Genomic DNA, 25,892 nt, shown 5'->3' with positions numbered 1-25,892 from the left:
CAGGCATGAGCCACTGTACTCAGCCTGTTAGAGAAATTTAATCAAAAAAGTTATTAAAATTTCCAGTCAAGTATTGAAATAACTTTCTCTACTCGACCTCCTGGGCTCAAGTGATCCTCCTACCTCACCTTTCTGGTAGCTGGGACTGCAGGCATGTGCCACCATACCCAGCTGAATTTTTTTTTTTTCATACAGTGGAATTTAATTCAGTGATACTCAGTTATAAGAAGAAATGAGCTTTTAAGACACTAAAAGACGTAGAGGAACTCTGTGTTTATATCTTTGTGAAGGAAACCAGAAAAGGCCACTCGCCTTATGATTCTAACTATTTGACATTCTGGAAAAGGCAAAACTAAAGAGACAGTAAAAAGATCAATGGCTGATAAAGGTTCAGGGTGAGCAGAGGGATGAATGGGCAGAACACAGGATTTTTAGGGTGGCGAAAATTTTATAATGGTGTATTCCTTACATGTATTTGTCAAAACCCATAGAACTGTACAAAACGAAAAGTGAACCCTAAGGTAAACAATGGACTTTAATTTTTTTATAAAAGCTACTTAATGTTGTTTTATGTGGCAGTACTCTAATTCGACCACTTCCCAATTAATGGAGATTCAGGGTGTTAGGCTTTTTTTTGTTATTACGATTCTATAATAAATATCCTTCCTTACATACACATATATTTAATTTTGGGTAGATGCTTATGGGAGATTGTTGGATTCAAGGAGACACATATTTCTAGTTTTATTATATAGTACCAGAATACTTGTCAAAAACTTTTAACAGAGGGAGAGAAAGAGTGTGTGTGTGTGTGTGTGTGTGTGCATGTGTGTGTGTTAGAGACAAAGTCTCATTCTGTCACCTAAGCTGGAGTGCATTGACACAGTCATAGCTCACTGCAGCCTGGAACTCCTAGCCATAGCCATTGCGGTAGTATAACCAAAAACAACCATCATACCCCCCAGATAAACTAAAAACATCATTAAACCCATATAAGCCCCCCCACAACTTAAAACAATCACACAACCAACTACACCACTAACAATTAATGCCAGACCCCCGTAAATAGGAGAGGGCTTAGAAGAAAACCCCACAAACCCCATAACTAACAAAACACTCAATGCAAACAAAATATACGTCATCGCTTTCACATGGACTCCAACCATAACTAATGGTACGAAAAACCATCGTTGTACTTCAACTATAAAAGCACCAATGACTCCAATACGCAAATCCAACCCAATCATAAAAATAATTAATCGCTCCTTCATTGATTTACCCACCCCGCCCAACCTCTCCATATGATGAAACTTCGGCTCACTTCTTGCAGCCTGCCTAATCTTACAAATCATCACAGGCCTACTCCTAGCAATACACTACTCACCAGACACCTCCTCCGCCTTCTCCTCAATTGCGCATATCACCCGAGATGTAAAGTACGGCTGAGTCACTCGCTACCTCCACGCCAATGGTGCCTCCATGCTCTTTATCTGCCTTTTCCTACATATCGGTCGAGGCCTTTACTACGGCTCATATCTCCTCCTAGAAACCTGAAACATCGGTATTATGCTCCTTCTTATAACCATAACAACAGCTTTCATGGGTTATGTTCTCCCATGAGGCCAAATGTCATTCTGGGGGGCAACAGTAATCACAAACCTACTATCAGCAATCCCGTATATTGGAACCAATCTAGTCCAATGAATCTGAGGAGGGTACGCCATTGACAGCCCCACTCTCACACGATTCTTCACCTTACACTTTATCCTACCCTTCATTATCATCGCCCTCACAACCGTACACCAGCCTCCCCTCAACAACTTTATTCATCTTCTCAAACCAAGAAACAACCATCTGGAGCTGACACTGAATAATAACCCAAACACTAGACCTAACACTGAGCTTCAAATTAGATTACTTCTCCATAATATTCATTCCAATCGCATTATTCATCACCTGATCCATCATAGAACTCTAGTGATCTTCTAACCTCAGCTTCCTGAGTGGCTGGGCCTACAGGTGTACGCCATCACACCCAGCTAATTTTTGTATTTTTTGTAATGACGGGATCTCTTTGTGATTCCCCAGGCTGGTCTCAGACTCCTGGTCTCAAAGCGATCCTCCTGCCTTGGCCTCCCAAAGTTCTGGGATTACAGGTGTGAGCCACCGTGCCCAGCCTAGAATGTTTACAAATGCCCATTTCCCCATACCCCATCAGCATTGATGTTATCAATGTTTTTAATTTTTGCCAACCTGATAGGTGAAAATGGCATCTTATTTCCTCAACTGTTAGTAATATTGAACTTTTTTTTTTTCTTTTTTTTTTTGAGACAGTCTCACTCTGTAGCCCAGACTGGAATGTAGTGGTGTGATCTTGTCTCTGCAATCTCCGCCTCCCGGGCTCAAGCCATTCTCATGCCTCAGCCTCCCAAGCAGCTGGGATTACAGGTGTGCACCACCACGCCCAGCTCATTTTTGTATTTTTAGTAGAGATGGGATTTTGCCGTGTTGGCCAGGCTGGTCTCAAACTCTTGAGCTCATGTGATCGTGTTCTGCCCACCTTGGCCTCCCAAAGTGCTGGGATCACGGGCATTAGCCACCACGCCTGGCCGAGATTGAACATCTTTTTTCGTTTCTTGTTCATTTGAATTTTCCCTTTTATGACTTACTGCTTCTTTTAGCTATTATTTTATGTTCAGATAAATTCCTTGCATAGTAAAGGTATTAACCCTTAATTGTGTGTTATGAAAATTTTCTTCCAATTTCAGTTTTCTTTTAACTATATTTTCAATATATTTTACCTTATTTTAGTTATGTTTTTGTCTAATCAGATCTCTCACTTTTTGCCTTCATGGCATCTGGGTTCCAGTTTTGCTTTAAAAGTCCTCTTTGGCTAGGTGCGGTGGCTCACGCCTGTAATCCCAGCACTGTGGGAGGCTGAGGTGGATGGATCATGAGGTCAGGAGATCAAGACCATCCTGGCCAACATGGTGAAACCCCATCTCTACTGAAAATACAAAAATTAGCTGGCTGTGGCAGCACATGCTTGTAATCTCAGCTACTCGGGAGGCTGAGGCAGGAGGATCGCTTGAACCCAGGAGGCAGAGGTTGCGGTGAGCTGAGATCGCGCTGCTGCTCTCCAGCCTGGTGACAGAGCTAGACTCTGTCTCAAAAAAAAAAAAAAGAAAAAGTACTCTTCTACTCCAAAATTGTATGTTTTGCTTCTTTGTGTTTAAAATGTGATTTTCCACATTTTCTACAATGATCAGTTAAAATAGCACTAATTATTTTTTTTTGTACTTATTTATTAAAATATAACTACTGTAAGGTCTACAAGTCTGGGGTAGAGCTCGGTGAACTTTTACAAACTGAAGATATCTGTGCCAACGACACTCAAATTGGTACCAGCACCCAAGAAGCCTCTTGAGGCGGGGCGCGGTGGCTCACACCTGTGATCCGAGCACTTTGGGAGGCCAAGGTGGGTGGATCACCTGAGGTCAGGAGTTCGAGACAGCCTGGCCAATGTGGTGAAACCCTTTCTCTACTAAAAATACAAAAATTAGCTGAGCATGGCGGTGGGCGCCTGTGATCCCAGCTACTCAGGAGGCTGAGGCAGGAGAATTGCTTGAACCAAGGCGGGGCACGGAGGTTGCAGTGAGCCATCGTGCCACTGCACTTTCAGCCTGGGCGACAGAGTTGAGATTCTGTCTCAAAAAAAAAAAAAAAGAAACCTCTTGGATGACCCTTCCCAGTCTTTCCCACTACAGATAACCACCATTCTAATTTCTATCATCATATATTAGTTTTGACTATGATTTTTATGTTTTGTTTGCCTTTGGGCATGGGAGATCAGGTTTGTTGAAGTATAATTTACATTCAATAAAATTTACCTTTTTAAACTTTGTAAGTATGTAGTTTGATGAGTTGACACGTGTGTGTACCTACACAGTTGTGTAACCAGCACCCTGATTAAGATATAGAATATTTTCATCACGCAGAAAGTTTCCTTGTGCCCCTTAATCATCAATGCCCTCCCAACAACCTCAGCCCCTAACAACCAGTTCCTATCATTTTGCTTTTTCCAGAATGTTATTTAAATGGAATCATACAATATATACTCTTTTAAGTTGCATGTATCTCTGGTTCCTTTTTTATTGCAGAGTCAGAGTCCATTATATGTATATGCCACAGTTTGTTTTTCCATTCAGTAGATGACAGTTATTTCTGGGGGAGGGAGGGTCTTTGTTGTTTATTTTTTCTGTGCTTAAGCTTACCCATATTTCTGGGTTTTTTTCTAGGTATTTGTTACAAATAAAATGGTGATGAACACGTGTACAGGTGTTTGTATGGACATAAGTTGTCATTTCTCTTGAGTAAATACCTAAAAGTGGGATTGCTGGGTAAGTATGTATTTAACTTTTAAACAAACTGCCAAACCACTTTCCAAAGTGGCTATAACATTTTACCATCAGTGTATGAAAGTTCCTGTTACTTTTGCATTTTTGCCAGAACTTGGTATTGTTAGTTCTTTTTAATTGTAGGCATTTTAGCAAATGTGTAATAATAGGTAATTATTAATATAATTTGCATATCTCTGATGACTAATATTATTGAGCTTCTCGTTCTTATTCGTCATTCATTTATTTTCTTTGGTGAAGTATCTCTTCAAATATTTTCCCATGTTTTAATTGAATTATTTGTCTTATAATTTGGTTGCAAGAATTCTTTTTTTTTTTTTTTTTTTTTGAGACAGAGTCTCACGCTGTTGCCCAGGCTGGAGTGCAGTGGTGCGATCTCGGCTCACTGCAAGCTCCGCCTCCTGGGTTCACGCCATTCTCCTGCCTCAGCCTCCTGAGTAGCTAGGACTACAGGCGCCCGCCACCGCGCCTGGCTAATTTTTTGTATTTTTAGTAGAGACGGGGTTTCACTGTGGTCTCGATCTCCTGACCTTGTGATCCGCCCGCCTCGGCCTCCCAAAGTGCTGGGATTACAGGCTTGAGCCACCGCGCCCGGCCAAGAATTCTTTATGTATTGTGGATATAGCAACTTTATCAGATTGTGATTTGCAAATATGGTCTCCCAGTCTGTAGTTGGCATTTTCTTTTTTTTAATTTTCTGTTTTTTTTTTTTTTAATATTTATTTTTGTTTGTTTTGTTGTGGGCTTTTTTGTTTTGTTTTGTTTTTTTGAGACAGGGTCTCACTCGGTGACCCAGGCTGAAGTGGCAGTGACGCAATCTTGGCTCACTACAAGCTCCACCTCCTGGGCTAAAGTGATCTCTCCATCTCAGCCTCCTGAGTAACTGGGACTATTGGCATGTGCCGCCACGCCTGGCTAATTTTTGTATTTTTGATGGAGATGGGGTTTTGCCATGTCACCCAGGCTGGTCTTGAACTCCTGGACTCAAGCCATCCACCCCCCTGGGCCTCCCAAAGTGCTGGGATTGTAGGCATGAGCCACTGTGCTGGGCCTGTAGTTTGCATTTTCTTGACTGTTCAAAGCAGGTTTTACATTTTAATTAAGTCAAACTTTTCTTTTGTGGTTTGTACTTTTTGTATTTTAAGAGATCTTTGCCTAACCAAAGGTCATAGATTCCCTTTTTTCTCTTAAAAGTTTTGTAGTTCTTGCTTTTACATTTAGGTCTATGATCCATTTTGAGTTAATATGCTCTGTTCTGACTTCTCATTTGTCTCATATTAGTAAACCATTGCAGCTTTCTCTTTATTAATGTTTGCATGGTATATCTTTTTTCTATCCATTTCCTTTTAACCTATCTATGGCTTTATATTTAAAATGGGTTTCTTTTAGATAGCATGTAGTTGGGTCTTGCTTCTGTCTCTCCACCACTCGCATCCTGACTATCTCTGTCTTTTAAATAAGGTGTCATATTATTTATATTTAACGTAATTGTTGGTATGGTTGGATTTTTTTTTCTTTTCCCCCGAGACGGAGTCTCACTCTGTCTCCCAGGCTGGAGTGCAGTGGTGTGAGCTTGGCTAACTGCAACCTCTGCCTCCCGGGTTCAAGAGATTCTTCTGCCCCAACCTCCCGAGTAGCTGAGATTACAGGCACATGGCACCACACTTGGCTAATTTTTGTAATTTTAGTGGAGACAGGGTTTCACCATGTTGACCAGTCTAATCTCAGACTCCTGATCTCAAGTGATCCACCCACCTCACCCTCCCAAAGTGCTGGGATTACAGGCGTGAGCCACTGTGCCCGGCCAGGTGTAGTTGGATTTAAATCTACCTTCTTACTAGTTGTTTTTGTATTTTCTGTTTTTCTCATCAGTTCTTTATTTCTTTTTTCATCTTTTTGATTGGGTGGATTTTCTCTATGATTGGTTTTGGCTTGTGAATTTACTGTTTAGTTTTTTTGTGTTTGTTTGAAGTGGTTGGTCTAGGGTTTACTATATGCTTTTTTTTTTTTTTTTTTTTTTTTGAGACCTGGTTTTTCTCTGTCACCCGGACTGGAGTGCAGTAGTGCGATCTGGGTTCACTGCCACCTCTGTCTCCCGCTCAAGTGATCCTCCCACCTAAGCCTCCTGAGTAGCTGGGACTACAGGCACCTGCCACTATGCCTGGCTAATTTTTATATTTTTTGTAGAGATTGAGTTTTGCCATTTTGCCCAGGCTGGTCTCGAACTCCTAGGTTGAAGTGACCCACCCACCTTGGCCACCCAAAGTGCTGGGATTATAGGCGTGAGCCACTGTGCCCAGCCCATTATATCCTCTTTGAGTTGTTAAAATCTAGCTTCAAATAATGTGATAACATTTTATGGTATAAGAATCTTAGAACATTATCCTTCCACTTCCCTCCTCCCATCCTCTCACTATTATTGTCATGCATTTTATTTATTTACTTATTTATCTAGAGATGGAGTCTTGAACTGTTGCCCAGGCTGGAGTGCAGTGAGCTGATCTCAGGCAGCCTCTGCCTCCCAGGTTCAAGCAATTCTTGTGCCTCAGCCTCCCGAGTAGCTGGGATTGCAGGCACCCGCCACCATGCCTGGCTACTTTTTTTTTTTTTTTTTTTTTTTTGAGATGAAGTCTCGCTCTGTTGCCCAGGCTAGAAGGCAATGGCATAATCTCGGCTCACTGCAACCTCCACCCCCTGGGTTCAAGCGATTCTCCTATCTCAGCCTCCCAAGTAGCTGGGGTTATAGGCATGTGCCACCACGCCCAGCTAATTTGTTTGTATTTTTCTATAGATGAGGTTTCACCATGTTGACCTGGCTGGTCTTGAACTCCTGACCTCAAGTGATCCACCCGCCTCAGCTTCCCAAAGTGCTGGGATTACAGGTGTGAGCCACCACGCTCAGCCTGCCTGGCTACTTTTTTTGTACTTTTAGTAGAGACGTGGTTTCACCATGTTGGCCAGGCTGTTCTCGAACTCCTGACCTCAGGTGAGCCACCACACCCGGCCAATGCATTTTACTTTGACATGTCATAAATCCCTTGGTTTATTATTACTAGTTTTTACTTTCGACAGCAATTATCTTTTAAGGAAAAATTTAAAAGGAAAAAATGTATTTACCCTCATGTTTACCATTCCCAGTGTTCTTTATTTCTTTGTGTCAATCCGGATTTCGGTTTGTTATCATGCTCTTTCTGCCTGAATAACAATTTAACAGCAACAGTTCTGCTGGCAGTGAATCTTCTCAGTTTGTGTTTGTCTGATAATATTTCTTGTTTGCCTTTTTGAAGACTATCAAGTGCAGTAGTGAGAAGAGGGGAGGAGTGGAACAGGGAGTTTGACGTGTAGCTGACTGTGAGCAATCAGTTGGGTAACTCACTACTTTTGGACCAGACTGATAGTCTTTGTTTTATACCCTGTTTCAGAAGATATTGCTGGGTATAGAGTTTTGTGTTGGTAGGTTTTTCTATCCTTTCGGTGTTTAAAATTGTCATTCCTTTCTTCTCTGGCTTGCATAGTTTTTGATGCGAAGACTGAAGTAATTCTTTTTTTTGAGACAGTCTTGCTCTGCCAGCCAGGCTGGAGTGCAATCGCATGATCTCATCTCCCTGCAACCTACACTTCCTGGGTTCAGGCGATTCTCCTGCCTCAGCCTCCTGAGTAGCTGGGATTACAGGTGCCCGCCACCACTCCCAGCTAATGTTTGTATTTTTAGTAGAGATGGGGTTTCACCATGTTGGTCAGGCTGGTCTCAAACTCCTGACCTCAGGTGATCCACCTGCCTCAGCTTCCCAAAGTGCTGCAAAAGGCAGAGGTTGCAGTCACCTGAGATTGCGAGATTGTCCCACTGCACTCCAGCCTGGGCCACAGAGTGAGACTCTTGTCTCAAATAATAATAATGCTACTATGAAATTTATTTATAAGTTTTTACATGAACGTATGTTTAGCTTTATGAGAAACTGCCAAAGTGTTTTCCATAGAGGCTGCTACATTTTACATTTCCACCAGCAATATATAAGGGTTCCAGTTTCTTCACATTCTTTTTTAAAAAATGTTTTTTTTGGTTTTTTTTTTTTTTGAGACAGAGTCTCGCTTAGTCACCCAGGCTGGAGTGCAATGGCGCGATCTCGGCTCACTGCAAGCTCCGCCTCCTGGGTTCACGCCATTCTCCTGCCTCAGCCTCCCGAGTAGCTGGGACTACAGGCGCCCGCCGCCTCGCCCGGCTAATTTTTTGCATTTTTAGTAGAGACGGGGTTTCACCGTGTTAGCCAGGATGGTCTCGATCTCCTGACCTCGTGATCCGCCCGCCTCGGCCTCCCAAAGTGCTGGGATTACAGGCGTGAGCCACCGCGCCCGGCAAAAAATATATTTTTTAATTGACAAATAAATGTTGTATATATTTATGGTGTACAGCTAGATGTTTTGATATGTGTATACATTGCAGAATGACTAGATCTAGCCAATTAACATACCCACTGCCTTACATACATTTTTTTGGATGTGGTGAGAACACTTAAAATCTAGTCTCTTAGCAACTCTTGGCGGGTTTCTTTTTTTTTTTGAGATGGAGTCTCGCTGTGTCACCCAGGCTGGAGTGCAGTGGCACAGTCTCAGCTCACTGCAACCTCCACCTCACAGGTTCAAGTAATTTGCGTGCCTTAGCCTCCTGAGTAGCTGGGACTACAGGCACTTGCTACCATGCCCAACTGATTTTTTTTTTTTTTGTATTTTTAGTAGAGACAGGGTTTTACCATATTGGCCAGGTTGGTCTCAAACTCCTGACTTCAAGCAGTCAGCCTGCCTCGGCCTCCCAAAGTGCTGAGATTACAGGCGTGAGCTACTGTGCCTGCCCCCTCTTAGCAATTTTCAAGTATACAGTACGTTGTTACTAACTATAGTCACCATATTGTACATTAGAGCTCTTGAACTTACTCCTCTTTCCCAGTGAAATTTTATACCCTTTGATCTACATCTCCCCAATTCTCCCTCCTTCCCAGCCCTGGTTAACCACCTTTCTACTCTCTGCTTCCATGGGTTTGACTGTTTTAGATTTCACATATAGATATGTATGTTTGTATACATGCACACATCTAGATGAGATCATGTGATATTTGGCTTTCTATATCTGGTTTACTTTATATACATGCACACATCTAGATGAGATCATGTGATATTTGGCTTTCTATATCTGGTTTACTTTAGTTTATAATATAATGTCCTGCAGGTTTATCTGTTTCACAAATGACAGGATTTTATTCTTTTTTAAGGCTGAATAGTATTCCATTGTGTATATACACAAATGTATACCTGAGTAGCTGGGGCGACAGGTGCACACCACCATTCTCGGTTAATTTTTGTATTTTTACACCACATTTTCTGTATCCATTCATCAACTGAAGAACACTTAGGTTGATTCTATATCTTGGCTGTTGTGAAAAAATGCTGCAGTGAACCTGGGAGTACAGATATCTCTTTGACATACTGATTGCATTTCTTTTTTTTTTTTTTTTTTTTTTTTTTTTTTTTTTGAGATGGAGTCTCACTCTGTCAGCCAGCCTGGATTGCAATGGCATGATCTCGGCTCACTGCAATCTCCACCTTCCAGATTCAAGCGATTCTCCTGCCTCAGCCTCCTGGGTAGCTTGGATTAGAGGCACATGCCACCATGCCCAACTAATTTTTGTATTTTTGCTAGAGATGGGGTTTCACCATGTTGGCCAGGCTGATCTCAAACTCCTGACGTCAGGTGATCCTCCTGCCTTGGCCTCCCAGAGTGCTGGGATTACAGCTGTGAGCCACGGTGCCCAGCCTATTTTTAATTTTTTTAGGAACCTTCATACTCTTTTCCATTTTGGCTGTACTATAGTTTCTTTACATTCTTGCCAATACTTGTTGTTTTCTGTTTTGGGGGGTGCTTAAAAATAACCAATTCACAATTATTTCAGTTTTTTTGTTTGCTTTTAAGGCTTGTCAAGTGAAGCAGTGAGAGTGTATAGTTACACTATTAGTAGGTATATAGTATATATCTGAGTGTTCTCCGGGTTGTTTTCTGTTTATTGCCTCATTTCTTGATAACTTGTTGATATTTCTCTGTCTCTTTAAAATTGAATTCTGTACATCATGTGTAGAAGAATAGTAGAGACTAAGGTAAGTAGTATTTAGCCTCAGAAATGGATACCTGTGCTTCTATCAGACTCAGTGTTGCGGTTTGAACAATCTAGCCTGGTTTGGGTTTTGGTGTTACTATAGTTGACATTAACATACCCAAAACTTCAAATTCCTTCAGCTATGAGCTGTTACAATCTTGTGCTTAGTGTCAGGCCTGGGATGCTGGAGGGTTTTCTCCTTGTCGCCGCTCTACTCAGTCTCAGCAGGCCCCAACAGGAGGTTTCTCTCCATGCTCTTCCCCACCACCTGCCTACCGTCAGTGCTCTTTCCACAGTTTGAGGCTTGGCAAAAGTAGGGAGTCATTCACTCCATGATTTTTAAAAATACATACACATAAAATATCTCTGTTCTAGACCCACATTTCATTGTTAACTTGACTGGCTAAAAAGACTCCAGGTTAGAGAGAATTTTGACCCAGAATTTTCAAGCCATTATTCGTTTTTTCCCTGAGGGTTGCTGTTGAGAAGTCTGATGTTGTTACTATTCTTCAGATTTTTTATGAGACCCCTTTTCTCCATGGACACTTGTAGAATCTTTCCTTCATCCCCAGCATTATGAAATTTCAAGATACATGTGACTTGGTATGGCTTTCTTTTGCTGTCCTTTTTGCTGAACACTCAGGTTTGTTTGTTTGTTTGTTTGTTTCTATTTTTCTTTCTGGACTTTTCGTTTTTAGGATGTTTGACTTAGATTGATTGATCAATCCTCTGATTTCATTCTTTCTTTTTTCTTCTTCTACTTTAGTTGGGAGAATTCCTTAACCATATCTTTTCGCTCTTCTGTGGATTTTGTATTTCTGCTATCTTATTCTTAATTTCCAAGAATTCTTTCTTGTTATCTGAATGTTCTTCTTTGTTAAAATACATGTAAAAGCCAGGCACAGTGCCTCCTGCTTATAATTCCAGCACTTTGGGAGGCTGAGGTGGGCAGATTGCTTGAGTCCAGGAGTTTGAGGCCAGCCTGGGCAACATGGCAAAACCCCATCTCTTACAGAAATACAAAACTTAGCCAGGCATGGTGGCTCATGCCTGTAGTCTCAGCTACTTGGTAGGCTGAGGCCAGAGGATCATTTGATCCTGGGATGCTGACGTTGCAGTGAGCCAAGATTGTGACATTGCACTCCGGCCTGTGTGACAGAGAGTGAGACCCTGTCTCTCTCTCTCTCTCTCTCTCTCTCTCTCTCTCTCTCTCTCTCTCACACACACACACACACACACACACGCCTCTAAAAATATGGAATGTTTCACATACTGTAATTCTTGTGCAGGGGTCATGCTAATCTGTATTGTACCAATTTTAGTACATATGCTGCTGAAGCGAGCACCATAATTTTATTTTTAAATGTATGCATCTGAGCGTAATCACCACCCAGAATTCTCTTGTTCTGTTTCTCAGTTTATATCTCCCCCCAAAATAACTAATATTCTTACTTCTGCCATTTTATAGATTTGTTTTGCCTTTTTTTAAACTTTATATAAATGAAATCCTGTAGGACCTTTTTGTGTCAGGCGTCTAACCAGTTCTGAGATTCATCCACATTGTTGCATGTACCAGTTGTATGTTTTTTATTGCTATGTAGAATTCTAGGCCAGGCGCAGTGGCTCATGCCTGCAATACCAGCACTTTGGGAGGCCGAGGTGGGCGAATCACTTGATGCCAAGGGTTTGAGACCAGCCTGGCCAACATGGTGAAACCCCGTCTCGACTAAAACTACAAAAATTAGCTGGGTGTGGTGGTGGGTGCCTGTAACTCCAGCTATTTGGGAGGCTGAGGCAGGAGTATCACTTGAACCCGGGAGGTTGCAGTGAGCCGAGATCATTCCACTGCACTCCAGCCTGGGTTACAGTGCAAGACTTGGTCTCAAAAAGACAACAAAAAAAGAGAATTCTATTATATTTACATACCACAATTTATCAGTAATGCCTGTATAAACAACTGGATAATTATCAAATTGTCCAGTTAATCATCTTATCTGAAGAGCTTGTAATTAGGCCAGGCACAGTGGTGCATTCCCGTAATCCCAGCACTTTGGGAGGCTGAGGCGGGTGGATCAACTGAGGTTAGGAGTTCGCGACCAGCCTGACTAACGTGGTGAAACCCCGTCTCTGCTAAATACAAAAAAAGAAAAAGCCAGGCGTGGTGGCGCATGCCTGTAATTAAAGCTACGTGGGAGGCTGAGACAGGAGAATCGCTTGTACCTGGGAGGTAAAGATTGCAGTGAGCCAAGATCGTGCCATTGTACTCCAGCTTGGGCAACAAGAGCAAAACTCTGTCTCAAAAAAAAAAAAAAAAGCTTGTAATTAAAGTATTAATAATACCAACAACATATTTCATATTTACCTTGCTGCTTAAGCCAGAAACCTAAGAATCATTTTTTTTTTGAGACAAGAATCATTTTTGACTGCTCTTCTCACACACCACTTGCAGTCTTACCAGAAAATTCTTTCATATTTGTGACGTACATCCAGCCATTTCTGTCATAACTCTTTCTCAGAATTTTGCACAAACCTCTAAACTACTTATACTCTCTTGCCCTCTGGTCTGTTCTCCAGGCAGCAGCCCAAGGAACCCATTCTCAGTGTCTCTTACCTGCTCTCAACCTACAGTGGCTTTCTTTCTCACTTGAGAATAAAATCCAGAGTTCTTACCATGACCGACAGAGTCATGGTATCTGACTCCGGCTACCTCTTTAATCTCATTTTCTACACCCTTCTTTCTTTCTCTGACTTTAGCTACACTGGCCCACTTGCTGTTTCTCTCTGCCTAGGCAGCTCTTGCTCCATGTAATCCACTCCCTTGCCTCCCTCATTTTGTCCTGGTCTTGGCTCAGATGTCACCTCGTGGGGGAAGCTTCCTTTAATGATGGAATAGAAATGGCTTTTCCTGCCTCATTTTTCTTGCCTTACCTTATGTTGTTATTTTTTTATAACACTCATCACTATTTTTATTATTATAATTAGTTATTGGGCTATGTATCTACCTATCTCCTTCTATCCTGTCCTGCATGAAGAAAGGGACTTCATGACTGTTCTTTGCTGAATTTGTTATGTTCTAGGCCTGTCATGTCATAACCTTTCCAGAACTGTTTTTTTGTTGGTTTGTTTTGGTATTGAGACAGAGTCTCATTCTGTCACCCAGGCTGTTGTGCAGTGGTACAATCACAGCTCAACTTACAGCCTCAACTTCCCTGGGCTCAGGTGCTTCTCCCACCTCAGCATACCGAGTAGCTGAGACTACCACCACTTTACCACGCCCTGTACATGTAGCTCTAAAGTACAAAAATTAGCTAAATTTTGTAGAGATGAAGTTTAGCTGTGTTGCCCAAACTGGTCTCAAACTCCTGGGCTCAAACAATCCACCCACCTCAGGCTCCCAAAGTGCTAGGATTGTAGGTGTGAGCTACCGCACCTGGCCAAGAATTGTTTTTGAATTCTTTTTTTTTTTTTTTTTTTTTTTTTGAGACGGAGTCTCGCTCTGTCACCCAGGCTGGAGTGCAGTGGCGCAATCTCGGCTCACTGCAAGCTCCGCCTCCTGGGTTCACACCATTCTCCGGCCTCAGCCTCCCGAGTAGCTGGGACTACAGGCGCCCGCCACTGCGCCCGGCTAATTTTTTTCTATTTTTAGTAGAGACGGGGTTTCACCATGGTCTCGATCTCCTGACCTTGTGATCCGCCCGCCTCGGCCTTCCAAAGTGCTGGGATTACAGGCGTGAGCCACCGCGCCCGGCCTGTTTTTGAATTCTTTTTTTTTTTTTTTTTTTTTTTTTTTTTTTTTTAAAGACAGGGTCTTGCTCTGTTGCCAGGGCTGGAGTACAGTGGCACCATCTCAGCTCACTGCAACCTCTGCCTCCCAGGTTCAAGTGATTCTCCTGCCTCAGCCTCCTGAGTAGCCGGGAGTACAGACACACGCCACCACGCCTGGCTAATTTTTGTATTTTTTAGTAGAGATGGGGTTTCGCCACGTCGGCCAGGCTGGTCTTGAACTCCTGTCCTCGTGATCTGCCTGCCTCGGCCTGCCAAAGTGCTGGGATTACAGGCGTGAGCCACTGGGCCTGGCTGTTTTTGAATTCTTGAGTAGGGTAATTCTTTAGAACTTTTGAGCAGATTTAATGTTGTTCGAGCTTATCAGTTTCTAACTATAATGTGTACAATATTTAAGTAGCTGGCTTTTAGATAATGTAAACATCATTCTGTAACAGGATATGGTTCTTTTTGTTTTTCCTCATTGTTTTTGCAGTTATTAAAGATAGCATTTGCTTAATTCTTAAAAGCATCTTTTCAAAATTAGAAAATGAAGAAATAGTAAACAAGTAGTACCAATTCAAGAATTGGATTATTTCAAATTGCTTCTAACTGTTCCAAATTAAGACATCTGGTGACTAGGGAAATTTGGTTTCTCTGTTTGGTTAACCAGCTGGTTGTTCTGGAAAGGAAAAAGGCAGTTAATTGTTCTTGTTGAAAGATTCTGGGCATTTGTGGAATTACCGTAAAGGGTGACGTTTAGATGCAAGATGTACATGCAAAACTGGACATCTCAGAATGTTATTGAGGAAAATATTTTTGTTTTTAAAAAGATGCTTTGAATGTTATATCTGGAACCTGCAGCATAATCTCACACTGCATGAGAAAGTATGTGTCATTTCCTTCCAGTCCTCCCCCTTTTCCTTGGTAACAGATTCCTGTACTTTAAACATTGTGCTTTTCCTGAGAATTTTAGTATATTTAATGCATGGGATGCCATATGTTGCTGCAACCACTATCTTGAACGTTTGTGTGAATAAGAATACGATAATCAGACTAGCTAAGCAGGATTAATTTACAGAGACATTGTCTTAGTCATTAATGAATGTGAAATTTAAAATTATATTAGAGTTGTAGCAGATGTCAGTTTAGCATACCTTCCACTAAATATTCAGCAGTTCTTCTGAATTTAAAACAAATGGCTCTTTGGCAAATTGTCTTAGAGCTAATTCTGTGTTAGTTTAAAACATACGTATACATTCCTCTACATTATAAATGTTTTCTGGAAATGATTTTCCTGAAATTAAACCAATGTATGCTTTTTATCCCAAAGTATTGTTTCCTCTGGGACATACTGGTAATGCATATGTGTGATTGTTCCTATTTGACTCTTCCCTGTTTCTCTGAAATGTTAATAACCAGATTGGTTTTTTTTTTTTTTTTTTTTTTGAGACAGAGTCTCCCTGTGTCGCCCAGACTGGAGTGCAGTGGCCGGATCTCAGCTCACTGCAAGCTCTGCCTCCCGGGTTCACGCCATTCTCCTGCCTCAGCCTCCCGAGTAGCTGGGACTACAGGCGTCCGCCACCTCGCCCGGCTAGTTTTTGTATTTTTTAGTAGAGACGGGGTTTCACCGTGTTAGCCAGGATGGTCTTGATCTCCTGACCTCGTGATCCGCCCGTCTCGGCCTCCCAAAGTGCTGGGATTACAGGCTTGAGCCACCGCGCCCGGCCAATAACCAGATTGTTAAGATTCCTCTGTGCAGTTTTGCTTCAGATAAGCTGACATCAGATATGTATAATATAATCAGGTATGGTGACATGTCTGTGGTCCCATCTGCTTGGGAGGCTGAGGTAGGTGGGAGAATTGCTTGAGCCAGGGAGGTCAAGGCTGCGGTGAGCTGTGATTGCACCACTGTACTCCAGCCTGGGCCACAGAGTGAGATCCTGTCTCAAAAAAAAAAAAAAGGAAAAGGAAAGAAAGGATATGCCTGATAAATATTAAGCTACTTGAATGTCTCGTATAAAGCTTTTGTGGCTGCCAGTAGATTTTTCAGGTTTGCCACTGACCTTGCCACTTTAGACACTAGCAGCTACTGCTTCCAGGTGCTCTGCTAATACCCCCCCTTTAAAAATGTTAATATGCTACATGCTTATGTAGAGACAGTAGAGTACAGGAATTATGTACTCTACTGTACATAATCATGTAGAGCATGGGCTGTGGAATAAGAAAACTTGAATTCAGAAACCGGCTTTACTGCATATTACTTGTGCTTTTCTCATCAGCAAAATGGATGTAATAGTACTTTTGGGATTCTTATGAGGTTGTCATCATCATTAAAAATTTCAGTAATAGGCTGGGCGTATTGGTTCATGCCTGTAATCCCAGCACTTTGGGAGGCCAAAGCAGGAGGATTTCTTACATGCGGGAGTTCGAGACCAGCTGGGGCAACATAGTGAAACCCCGTTTGTATTTAAAAAAAAAAAAAAAGTTTAAAAATTTCAGCAGTGGCCAGGTGCAATGGCTCACACCTGTAATCCCAGCACTTTGGGAGGCCAAGGCGGGTAGATCACAAGGTCATGAGTTTAAGACCAGCCTGGCCAAGATGTTGAAACCCCATCTCTACTAAAAATACAAAAATTAGCTGGGTGTGGTGGCGGGCACCTGTAATCCCATCTACTCGGGAGGCTGAGGCAGAGAATTGCTTGACCCCTAGAGGTGGAAGTTGCAGTGAGCCGAGATCGCGCCACTGCACTCCAGTCTGGGCAACAGAGTGAGACTCTGTCTCAAAAAAAAAAAAAAATTTCAACAGTATTAAAAAGAGCTAGAATCCCAAAAAATAAATAGTATGAAAGAAATGACTGAAATTTATGTATTTTAATACAAGAGCTTCTGACTCTTGAAATTCACTTTAAGTTTTTTAAAATAATGAATAACATTAAGAAGTTGGAATCATTGTGTTTTGGAGTTTTTTGGGTTTTTTTCTCACTTGTCCCCTAAGAAGTTGTAGGATGCCACCTCTGCAAGCAGATTTGGAGTTTTAAAACTACATGTTTCAGATATGTTCACCGCTGATTGACTGATGCAGCCAAATGTAGGTTTTCCTGGTCAGCAGATAGCCTTTCATGTGGTGATTGGTAGGCTGCGACTCCTTTCATTTTATGGCTGTACCATCCTGTCGGACCAAGGAGTCCTCTCCATCCAGCCAGCAGTTGAGCAAAGAGAAGGTAGAGAAGACCCATTATCTCTTAATCCTAGCCTAACTGCGGCAGGCATCGCTTCCACTGGCAAAAACTAGTCATACTGGGGCTGAGACAGTCCTTGGTGGGTGACCTGGAATCTATCCTTTCATCTGAGATCCCATTGAATGTCCTATACCAAATCCCATTCCAACAAGTCCCAGGTATATTCTACTCTTAGGGGCTGCTTCTCATTTCCCAAGCTGAGCGTGGAGATGTTAAAAAATAGCCCTACCAGCTCTTCATGCCTTTGCTGAGCTCCTGCAGTAGTAAGTAGGAGTACTTACTACTTTCGAGAGATTTTTTGAGGTTGCCTACCAACTCCCTCAGTTTGCTTCTTTCCAAATTTGGGAGTATTTGTGAGAATTCTTGAAATTTGGCCAGGCACAGTGGCTCATGCTTGTTGGGATTACAGTACTTTGGGGCACTTTGGGAGGCCAAGGCAGATGGATCACCTGAGGTCAGGAGTTCGAGACCAGCCTGGCCAACATGGCAAAACCCTGTCTCTACAAAAAAACCACAAAAATTAGCCAGGTGTGGTGGCGCACCCCTGTATTCCCAGCTACTCGGGAGGCTGAGGCAAGAGAATCGCTTGAACCCGGAAGGCAGAGGTTGCAGTGAGCAGAGATCGCACCATTGCACTCCAGCGTGGGCAACAGAGGGAGATTATGTCTCAAAAAAACAAACAAACAAAAACTTGAAATTTTATTTTTACCTTTCCTTAGTACTGCTTTGGGGAAGAGGATATTGGTGTATGGAAGGAGATTCTGTTGGCTCTGCTATATTTTCCAGTTTATTATGAAGCTAGATTAGGGACACGACTAGGGCAGAGATTGGTGGTGGTAGTCCTGATTGGCCTGCTAGAGCCATCTCAGGTCTAGAGTTGAGTTTGACTGAAGGGCTTTTCAGCATTGGGACATTCCTAGTGTGTTAATATCCGAAATATTTTTCTGTCTAGAACTTTAAATATCCATGATATGTTAAAAATTTTTTGTCGGCCAGGCCTGGTGGCTCAAGTCTGTAATCCCAGCACTTTGGGAGGCTGAGGTGGGCAGATCACTTGCGTTTAGGAGTTCGAGACCAGCGTGGGCAACTTGGTGAAACCACATGTCTACTAAAAATACAAAAAATTAGCCAGACGTGGTGGCACACACCTGTAATCCCAACTGCTTGGGAGGCTGAGTCAGGAGAGTTGCTTGAACCCAGGAGGCAGAGGTTGCAGTGAGCCGAGATTGTGCCACTGTACTCTAGCCTAGCCTGGGGAACAGAGCCAGACCCTGTCTCAAAAAAAATTTTTTTTTGTTATTGTTTTGGGATAATGTTAGATTTACAGAAAAGTTGCAAAAATAGTATAGAGTTCCTGTATACCCTTCACCCAGCCTCCCTAATGTTAACATAACCATGGAACATTTGTCAAAACTAAGAAAGTAACATTGGGATAATACTATTAACTAAATGACAGACTTTATTTGGATTTCACCAGGTCTTCCATGAATGTCCTTTTACTAGTCCAGGATCTAATCAAGGACGCCATATTGAATTTCATCATCACATCATCATGGTCTCCCCCAATCTGTGATGATCTCTTGGTCTTTCGTTTTCATGATCTTAAAGCCTTTTTTTTTTTTTTTGAGACTGGGTCTTGCTGTGTTGCCCAGGCTGGAGTGCAGGCGCGATCTTGTCTCGCTGCAACCTCCGACTCCTGGGTTCAAGTGATTCTCATGCCTCAGCCTCTTGAGTAGCTGATACTACAAGTGTGTGTCACCATTCCTGGCTAATTTTTGTATTTTTAGTAGAAATGGGGTTTCACCGTGCTGGCCAGGCTGGTCTCGAACTCCTAGCCTCAAGATCCGCCTGTCTCAGCCTCCCCAAGTGCTAGGGTTGCAGGCATGAGCCACTGTGCCTGGTCTGATCTTGAAGCTTTTGAAGAGTATTAGCCAGGTATTTGTAGAATATCCCTCAAATTGGCCAGGCACAGTGGCTCATGCCTGTAACCCCAGCACTTTGGGAGGCCAAGGTGGGTGAATTACAAGGTCAGGAGTTCGAGACCAGCCTGACCAATGTGGTGAAACCACATCTCTACTAAAAATACAAAAATTAGCCAGGTATGGTGGTGCATGCCTGTAGTCCCAGCTACTCAGGAAGCTGAGGCAAGAGAATTGATTGAACCCAGGAGGTGAAGGTTGCAGTGAGCCGAGATCGTGCCACTGCACTCCAGCCTGGGTGACAGAGTGAGACTCCTTCTCAAAAAAAAAAAAAAAAAAAGAATATCCCTCAAATTGGGTTAGTTTGAGGTTTTCTCATGATTAGACTGGGGTTTTCTACTTGGGGAAGAATATCACAGAGGTGAATGGAATGCCTTTCTTATCATACCAGGGGGTTCATGATAGGAACATGACATATTGCTGATGATGTTACCCTTGATCAGTTGGTCACAGTGATATCATCTGAGCTTCTCCACAGTGAGGTTACTATCTTTTACTGTTTCGGTACTCTATTATTTGAATGCAAGTAACCAAGTCCAGCCTACATTCAAGGGGAGGATAATTCAACTCTACTTTCTAGAGGGAGTATATCTACATGTTACTTGAGTTCTATAAGGCAGATTTGTTCCTTCTACCTCATTTACTGATTTCGTTTTTATCAGTATGGACTCATGGATATTTATTCTTTGGATTGTAATCCAAGAGTTTTTTTTGTTTTTGTTTTTTGTTTTTTGTTTTTTTTTAAGTCGGAGTCTTACTCTGTTGCCCCCGCCAGAGTGCAGTGGCATGACTTTGGCTCACTGCAGCCTTCACCTCCCAGGTTCAAGCGATTCTCCTGCCTCAGCCTCCCAAGCAGCTGGGATTACAGGCGTGAACCACTGCGCTTAGATGAGTATTGTTATTTTGTTGTTGAGATTGCTTTAGAGTGGCCAGTGAAGTTCTTGGCTCCTATGTCTTTTTGTTTTTCCTTTTAAATTCTTCTTTCTCCAAGGAACTGAAGGGCATTTTTAATAGTTTACGTCTCAAACCATTCTGATTGGTATCTAACTAAAAGATAAGAATCTTGAGAGAGTTCACTGAGAACCTTGGGCAGTGAAACACAGTCATCTTTTGAAACATAGTGAAGTTCATATGCTTTTTGAGTTTTGTTTTATTTTTATTTTTATTTTTTTTGAGACAGAGTTTCTCTCTGTCTCCAGGCTGGAGTGCAGTGGCGCGGTCTTGGCTCACTGTAACCTCCACCTCCCAGGTATAAGCAGTTCTCCTGCCTCAGCCTCCCATGTAGCTGGGATTATAGGTGGGTGCCACCACCCTCGGCTAATTTTTATATTTTTAGTAGAGAGAGGATTTTACCATGTTGGCCAGGCTGGTCTCCAACTCCTGAGGCTCTGGTTAGTCGGCCTCCCGAAGTGCTGGAATTACAGGCAGGAGCTACCACGCCCGGCCATATGCTCTTTAGAAATGTATTTTTAATTACAAAATGAAAAATAAAATCTAAGAAAGCACCAGCTCAATTTGGTACGGCTATAGTTATTCAGATTTGAGGGTTGTTTATTTAATTTTGTGTTCATGAACATTGCATGTTGTTTTTTTAAATAGTTAATATAAAAGTAAACTGTGTTAAGTTTCCAAAAAGCTGTAAGAATCGTAGCTTTTAAAATGTGAAATGAAGGCCGGGCGCGGTGGCTCACGCCTGTAATCCCAGCACTTTGGGAGGCCGCGGTGGGCAGATCAGGTCAGGAGATCGAGACCATCCTGGCTAACTCGGTGAAACCCCGTCTCTACTAAAAATACAAAAAATTAGCCAGGCATGGTGGCGGGCGCCTGTAGTCCCAGTTACTCCACAGGCTGAGGCAGGAGAATGGTGTGAACCCGGAAGGCAGAGCTTGCAGTGAGCCGAGATCGCGCCACTGCACTCCAGCCTGGGTGACAGAGTGAGACTTCATCTCGAGAAATAAAATAAAATAAAATATGAAATGAATTTAAATGACTAAATGAAATGAAATGAAAATAGAAAGGAAATTAATATTCGTTGTTTATTTTCTTTATGCCAAAAATTGTGCCTTCTGCATACGTCTGCTTTGTGTTTCTATCACCCCTGTCCTAGCACCAGTCTCTCTTTTTTTTTTTTTTTAATTATTTTTTTTGAGATGGGAGTTTTGCTCTGTGCCAGGCTGGAGTGCAGTGGTGCGATCTCAGCTCACTGCAACCTCCGCCTCCTGGCTTCAAGCGATTCCCCTGCCTCAGCCTCCCGAGTAACTGGGACTACAGGTGCACCACCACGCCCGGCTAATTTTTTGTATTTTAGTAGAGATGGGGTTTCACTATGTTGGCCAGGATGGCCTGGATCTCCCAACCTCATGATCCACGCGCCTCAGCCTCCCAAAGTGAGCAGATTATAGGCGTGAGCCACCAAGCCACCACGCCTGGCCACCTGTCGTCCTATTTTGTAATTGTTTACTTTTCTGTCTCCCAACTTCTTAAAGGCGGCAGGCATGGTCTTCATCCAAATTGCCAGCACTAGGGGTTTTGCTTCTTAAACCTATTTGTGTGTGTGTGTGTGCGTGTGTGTGCATGTGTGTGTGTGTGCACGTGCACGTGTGTGTATGTGCCACACTGGCTGGTTTTTGTTGAGATACCTCACTGCAGTATTTACATTGTACTCCAAATTGACAGCCTCTGAAATTACTAATATTTATATGAAACTAGTAACATTGCCTCCTGGGACAGGAAAGGGACTTGAGGACAGAGATGTTCTAAGATAGTTTGGGGACCTTTTTAATTTTGAACCATGTGACTATGTTATATATTCAAAAATATAAATACGTTACTAAAACAGAAACTTGCTAGACAGATTTTTTATTTTTTATTTTTATTTATTTATTTATTTATTTTTTGAGAAAAAAGACTTACTCTGTTGCCCAGGCTTGTCTTGAACTCCTGGCTGCAAGTGATCCTCCTGCCTTAGTCTCCCAAAGTGCTGGGATTACAGGCGTAAGTCACCATGCCCAGCCAGATGGAATTCTACATTAAATTGTTTTTGTTGTTGTTGTTTTGAGGCAGAATCTTACTCTTTTGCTCAGGCTGGAGTGCAGTGGCATAATCTCCAATTACTGCAACCTCTGCCTCCCAGGTTCAAGTGATTCTTCTGCCTCAGCCTCCCGAGTAGCTGGGATTACAGGCGTGCACCACCACGCCTGGCTTGTTTTTGTATAAAATCTTAGTAGAGATGGGGTTTCACCATGTTGGCCAGGCTGGTCTCAAACTCCTGACCTTGTGATCTGCCCGCCTCAGCCTCCCAAAGTGTTGGGATTACAGACATGAGCCACTGCGCCCGGCCTGGTAATCCCAGTACTTTGGGAGGCCGAGGCGGGCAGATCACGTAAGGTCGGGAGTTTGAGACCAGCTTGGCCAGTGTGGTGAAATCCTGTCTCTAGTCAAAATACAAATGTTAGCTGGGTGTGGTGGTGGGTGCTTGTAATCCCAGCTACTTGGGAGGCTGAGGCAAGAGAATCACTTGAACCCAGGAGGCAGAGGCTGCAGTGAGCCAAGGTCACACCACTGCACTCAAGCCTGGGTGACAGAGTGAAACTCCACCTCAAAAAATAAAGTAAGATAAATTAGATCATTTCGCATTTTGTTGATGTGTTTGGAATCAGGGATCCTACCATTATTACTGAGCATAGATTTTTAGAGAGAGTCTTCTGAGAGTTCCTCTGTGTACCTCATTTTTCCTTTTTATTTTTGAACAAAAACAGTAAGGGAGCGAGGGAGAACAAAAGATCAAAGTACCCCTCCCTTTTTTCTTTTTGAGACAGAGTTTCACTCTGTCGCCCAGGCTGGAGTGCAGTGGCGTGATCTCAGCTCACTGCAACCTCCACATCCCGGGTTCAAGCAGTCCTTGTGCCTCAACCTCCCAAGTAGTACAGGAGTGTGTCACCATGCCTGCATAATTTTTCTGTTTTTAATAGTGATGGAGTTTCACCATGTTTGCCAGACAGGTCTCAAACTCCTGACCTCAAGTGATCCGCCCACCTTGGCCTCTCACAGTGCTGGAATTACAGGCATGAGTCACCATGCCCAGCCCAAAGTCACCCTTTTTAATGTGAATGAAGACCAGGATGCAGTGGCTCACACCTGTAATCCCAGCACTTTCAGAGGCCAAGGTGGATCACTTGAGCCCAGGAGTTCGAGAGCAGCCTGGGCACCATAATGAGACCTAGTCTCTGGAGAAAAAGTTTAAAAATTGGCCAGGTATGGTGGTGTGTGCCTGTAGTCCCAGCTACTTGGGAGGCTAAGGCAGGAGGATCACTTGAGCCCGGAAGGCTGAGGCTGCAGTGAGCTGTGATTGTACCACTCCAGTCCAGCGAGGCCAACAGGATGAGATCCTATCTCCAAATTAATTAATTAAATAATGTGAATGAAATTTGACCTTTTTTTTTTTTTGAGATGAAATCTCACTCTTATCCCCCAGGCTGGAGTGCAGTGGCACAATCTCGGCTCATTGCAACCTTCGCCTTGGGAGTTAAAGCGATTCTTCTGCCTCAGCCTCCCAAGTAGCTGGGATTACAGGCATGCGCCACCATGCCTGGCTAATTTTTGTATTTTTCATAGAGGCGGGATTTCACCATGTTGACCAGGCTGGTCTCGAACTCCTGACCTTGTGATCCGCCTGCCTCAGCCTCCCAAAGTGCTGGGATTTTTTATATATATATATTTTTTTTTTCTTTTTTTTTTCTTGCCAGCACATGCTCCAGGTGGATAAATTTGACTTTTTTTTTTTTTGATGGAGTCTCACTCTGTTGCCCAGGCTTGAGTACAGTGGCACCATGTCAGCTCACTGCAACCTCCATCTCCAGGGTTCAAGCAGTTCTCTTGCCTCAGCTTCCCAAGTATCTGGGATTACAGGCACCCACCACTATGCCCAGTTAAATTTTTTATGCTTTTAGTAGAGACAGGGTTTCACCATGTTGGCCAGGATGGTCTCAAACTCCTGACCTCAGGTGATCTACCCACCTTTGCCTCCCAAAGTGCTGGGATTACAGGCGTAAGCCACCACTCCCGGCCCTAGAAATTTGACTTTTTAAAAAATGTTTCTTAAGGCCGGGCGCGGTGGCTCACGCCTGTAATCCCTGCACTTTGGGAGGCCGAGATGGGCGGATCACGAGGTCAGGAGATCGAGACCATCCTGGCTAACACGGTGAAACCCCGTCTCTACTAAAATACAAAAAAAAAAAAAAAATTAGCCGGGCGCGGTGGCGGGCGCCTGTAGTCCCAGCTACTCGGGAGGCGGAGCTTGCAGTGAGCCGAGATGGTGCCACTGCACTCCAGCCTGGGCGACAGAGTGAAGACTCCGCCTCAAAAAAAAAAAAAAAAAAAAAAATGTTTCTTAAATCTTTCTTTATAGGGGCCTCTTACCTTAGGTCTACTTGGTGATATACCCAAGACTTTATTTGATTATCTCTAGTTAGTTAAGGTGGTTCTGGCTGTACTTAAAAAATTTCTGCTGCAAACTGACTTAAATAATCAGAAAATGTTGAAGCTCGTAGATATGGTGTAAAAGCGCTGTTCATTAGTTGGCTTGGGTCCGTCCACTTTAAAGTTAGTGTTTCATGTCTGGGTACTTTTAGTTGGGAAGGGACTGCATGCCCAGATTGCCCAAAATGTAAGGTTTCTGAACTGGTAAGGGGGGTAGGGTTACTGTGATTGGTTTGAGCTAATCAGGATCTGTTCCTGGAGCTGGGATCAGTCCGGAAATTATATTGATGCCACATGCGGGAGTGTGGGGGTCGGGAAGGAAGAATTTGAAGAGTTTCATCATTTTGTCCATTGGGGTTCGTTTTGTTTTGTTTTTTTTGAGACATAATCTGACTCTTGTTGCCCAGGCTGGAGTGCAAATGGCATGATCTTGGCTCACTCTAACCTCCGCCTCCTGGGTTCAAGCGATTCTCCTGCCTCAGCTTCCCAAGTAGCTGGGATTACAGGTGTGTGCCACCATGCTCGGCTAATTTTGTATTTTTAGTAGAGACGGGTTTCTCCATGTTGGTCAGGCTGGTCTCAAACTCCCAACCTCAGGTGATCTGCCTGCCTTGGCCTCCCAGAGTGCTGGGATTACAGATGTGAGCCACCATGCCCAGCCTGGGGTTTCTTTTTTTTTTTTTTTTTTTTTGAGACGGAGTCTCACTCTGTCACCCAGGCTGGAGTGCAGTGGCGCGATCTCGGCTCACTGCAAGCTCCGCCTCCCGGGTTCACGCCATTCTCCCGCCTCAGCCTCCGAGTAGCTGGGACTACAGGCGCCCGCCACCGCGCCCGGCTAGTTTTTTGTATTTTTAGTAGAGACAGGGTTTC

At 43.1% G+C, this 25,892-nt stretch overlaps 1 protein-coding gene and 1 pseudogene across 26 annotated transcripts in view; one reads left to right on the top strand and one right to left on the bottom strand.

The window, feature by feature from the left end:
- Positions 1-25,892, top strand: part of WDR89 (WD repeat domain 89) — a 91,780-nt gene that overhangs the window by 13,463 nt on the left and 52,425 nt on the right. For 18 of the 26 annotated variants that reach the window (XR_012415855.1, XR_012415854.1, XR_012415853.1 and 15 more), the window contains one exon: positions 4,299-4,400. The exons of 3 other annotated variants lie outside the window; for them this stretch is intronic. The gene's annotated coding sequence lies outside the window, so the exon portion shown is untranslated. Of the gene's footprint in view, positions 1-3,328; positions 3,479-4,298; positions 4,401-25,892 lie in introns of all 26 variants that reach the window. 5 more of the 26 variants (XM_073997501.1, XM_073997505.1, XM_073997498.1 and 2 more) reach the window with 1 other exon arrangement.
- On the bottom strand, positions 11,811-11,907 carry LOC123574778 (U6 spliceosomal RNA; annotated as a pseudogene).

This window comes from Macaca fascicularis, chromosome 7, assembly GCF_037993035.2.
Source record: "Macaca fascicularis isolate 582-1 chromosome 7, T2T-MFA8v1.1".
Lineage (NCBI taxonomy): Eukaryota > Metazoa > Chordata > Mammalia > Primates > Cercopithecidae > Macaca > Macaca fascicularis.
This window is presented reverse-complemented; position numbering and strand designations above follow the sequence as displayed.